The following is a 4,092-nucleotide window of genomic DNA, read 5'->3' as shown; positions in this document are numbered from 1 at the left end:
AAACCATGGTCAGCCATGTGAGAGTCCAGTGATGCCATCTGCTGGTCCCCCAAAACCTAATTATAGCTAAGGCATAGGAATGTGACTTAGGTTTTGTCAACTGAGGCATCCAAATGAAAGAGTATTTGGGAAGAAGGACATGAAGAATTAGATGCTACTCATAATCAGTCCCTAGTGTATGAAGCAGAGCTTTGTAGGGGACATTTTACCATTAGCCTCAATCTGTAGTTCAGAGTTCCTGTGTTAGTGGCCCTTTCTCCCTACCTCCTTTAAGAACAGATCATAGCAGCAGGCCGTCTTATCCTCGTGTCTTATTTTCTACCTTGCCTGCGGGTTCAATAACCTATTCACTGGATTTTTTTGGAAGAGAGATTTTTTTTTTCTTTTTTTTTTGCTATATAGCATGTACACTCGCTGGAGAGACAGAGAGAGACAGAAAGAGAGAAATCACCCTCTGGGGTGACCATGCCACAATCCCTTCTCCATTCTCCCCTTAGGATTTTGGCATGCATCACATATAACTGGTGTGAGATTTTTAAGCCACCGGATCTGGGACTTGAACTGAGATAAGCATCATGGGAATCCAGTGACATAACCATTATGGCATCTGCTGGTCCCTTCTCACTGTATTTTCAATGCATTTTGGGTACATTTTACCTATGTTCATTAGATCAAGTTGAACATTTTAATTCCTATATCTATTCTGACTCATTTTTGTATAACATGTAAATGACTGAGAAAGTGTGTTGAAATATCCCAGAGATGTAGTGTTTTATTATTTTAATGTGTAAATTAATATTCTACATTTATATTTTGAAAATGAGTTATTAAAATAAGAAATTCTGTAATAGGATCTCAAAGACCCAATTATTAATTTAAAAATTATTTGGAAAACACGTGTTTTTTTCTTTTAATTATCTAGTTAATTTTTATTTATTCATTAATTCATTTTAATCTGACCAAGAGAGACACAGAGAGAGACAGGGAAAGTGAGAAAGCAAGCCACCAGATCTGGGACTCAAACTGTAGTCAGCCATGTGGGAGTGTTCAGAGCCTTAACCACCACGACACCTGCTGGCCCCAGAATATATGTTCTTTATCAATTTTATCTTTGGGCCAGAATTTGACATATCATGGCCAGCCATGATTTGAGTCCAGGGCTGGACAGCTTGAAAATCACACCAAGTGTGCATGTGCATGCATGTCCAAAATCCCAAGAGAATAAAAGAGAAGGGATTGCAGTGTGGCCATCCTCTCTGGAGGGTGATTTCTCACTTTCCTGTTTTCTGTCTCTGCCTCTGGAGAGTGCACACACTCTATGGGAAATATTTTTTAAACAAGTTTTTCTTGTATAGTAATGTTTATGCTTTATACATTTTTTTAGTATATCTATTATGTATGATAGATATTAGCCTCCACCAGCTTTCTTTTCACTTACATTTGCCTTTTACTTATATTATTTTCATATAAACTTGTTATGCATCTCTATTTTTTATTCCATGATCTTCATTAGCTATTTATAAAAATGTATCTTTTTTTGTCCATGTATTGCCTCTTTATATATGCTTTTATTTCTGATGGCTTTTGAGAACTTTTTTCCTTTAATGTTCTACAAATTCACTAATATGTATCTAGTCATGATTTCTTTGTGGAGGGGCGTGATTGTTCCGTTTTAATTGTGCTTGGGTTTGCTGTACTTTTAACTTGAGAATTTATGTTGTTCAGAAATTTGGGAATATTCTACACAATAATTATCTTTTTAAATATTGGTCCTCAACTCTGCTCTTTTCCTTCCTCCTTTTAAAGTTCTACTTGGAAAAAAAATAAAATAAAACGCATTTTTATAGGCACTACATACTGGACTACAGTGCTGGAAACCATGTGGTTTCCTGCAGGTTTGGATCTATGGAAAGGCCTGAAAACACACTAGCCACATGCATGGCATCCAGGATCCTAAGGAGGACTGTGGAAAGAGGACCATGATATTATGAGACTCTATCAAGGGCACTTTCTCTCTGTCTCTCTTTCTCAAGTGTGCCTTTGTGCTCCGTCATAAAAGAAAGCCAACCATATGAACAGCCTCCATGTTTCTCAACCTGTTTCACGTTGTCCAGGTCTTTTACTCTGCATAATTGCTCTATGTATATCTTAGAGTTAAATGACAATTTTCCAGCAGCATGTAATTTGTACTGAAGTCATCCAGTGAATATTATTTTTTTATTACTGCATCTTAAATTTTAGTACTTTTTATATTTTAGTACCATTATATAAATTTCAGTTTTTTACATTTTATTTTTAAACTTTGCTTGTACTTGGTCAAATTTTAAAATTCTTCTTTAATAACAATATGGATTTTAAGATACACATGCATGTAATTTTAAAAAAAGAGTCCTTGGGATATAATACTACTATTTTTCTCTGTATTCTTACTTATAGTGAAGTATTGATTTACATTCTTTTCAATGTGTTTAAAAATTAAAGTGTGTCTTGTAAGACTTGGTTTATGAGAGAGTTTCTAGGCCTGAATTATGGATCTGGTTTTGCCTCTCCTGCTACCAGATACTCCAAAAGATTTCCCATATTAACTAAGTAAATGTCTAGGTTTAAATCATCCCATTTATGGCAATGTAAATTTGAACTTTTAATCCTAAAAGTAATGAATTATGATTAATTTTGTTGTTCTCAAGTAATTTTCAATAACGTTTCAGAGATATATTTCTTAATTCTCTGCTCACTAGTAGATGGGGTCATTCTAATTTTTTTTCCTATGTGATTTTAATCCTTGATTTATCTAGAAATCTTATGGGTAGCCTGTCTTTTTGAAAAACCTTAGTCTCATCCCCATGTAATATAACTGCTGAAACAAAAACCTATTTGTTCCTAATATATTTGGGTAAATAAATCTTTATCATCTGCTTGCTATTCTGGTTTTTAAGTTTCTTTGTCTTGTAAGTTCCTAAGTATTTCCTTTCTTTTGAAGACTAGGTTTAATACATAGACAATATTTGTTAGTTGCAGTAGTTATGAGCAATAAATCTTCCACAAATGCTAAATTAGCAAATAGTGAACTATTTGCTCCTGGGAAAATACCATATTCGTTCACAACATTGTCTTCTACGGATCAATAAATAAGTTGTTCTAAGTGTATTTCTGTTTGGAGATCCCTTATTTAGGATATATGATTGAAGGAGTCAGCAGGTGGCAAGGAGGTTAAGATGGCAGGATCCCACATGGCTGAGGGTGTGTTTTGAGTTCCTGACAGTGACTTGAAAAATCACGCCAGGTGCATGTGCATGTGTGCCTACAATATCAAGAGGAGAATGGAAGAGAAGGGATAGCAGTGTGGCTATCTCCCCCCGGGGATAATTTATCACTTTCCTTCTCTTCCTTCTCTCTCTCTCTCCCCCTCTTTCTCTCTCTCTCCATGTCTTTCTGGTGAGTGAATGTGCCCTATAGAAAACCTGAAAAAAAAAAAAAAACAAACAGATGTATTATTGATGTATTAACACTGGACTCACAGCCAACAGCACTGTAACTCATGACTGAAGAGACCTAACACACATTTTCTCTCAAAAGTGCATGGTCATAGACTTCTTGTGCTTAGGCATAAAGGACTACACATCAACACTGTGCTAAAAGACCCCTTAGAACAGTAATACCACCAACATGATGTCTAAATAGATTGTAAAAGGTTGATAGTTTACAATGTAAGAGCTGAAATAAGAAGATAGAACATTACCTCAATTTCAACTAGGACCATGCACTTATAATCTTAAAGTTTAATGTAGATAGACAGATATAGATGTAGAAATATAATATTTTTGGCATTTCTAATTAGCTACAGTAACACACTTTCCAAAATAATACACCATTTTCCTCTTTCATAATACTTTATTTTCTGTGGTTGCAGTTATCCATAGTCAACTGTGGTAAACATATACAGGTGAGTACAGGTGAGTAAGATATTAGACTCAGAGGAAGACAAAGAACATATTGATATACCTTTCATTGGAGTATATTATTATTATTCTAGTTTATTATTTGTATTGTTAATATATTACTAACTTATAATTTAAATGTTATCCATTTTTA

Source organism: Tupaia chinensis, unplaced genomic scaffold (genome assembly GCF_000334495.1).
Source record: "Tupaia chinensis unplaced genomic scaffold, TupChi_1.0 Scaffold143722_1, whole genome shotgun sequence".
Taxonomy (NCBI): Eukaryota; Metazoa; Chordata; class Mammalia; order Scandentia; family Tupaiidae; genus Tupaia; species Tupaia belangeri.
Note: the sequence above shows the minus strand (reverse complement) of the source record.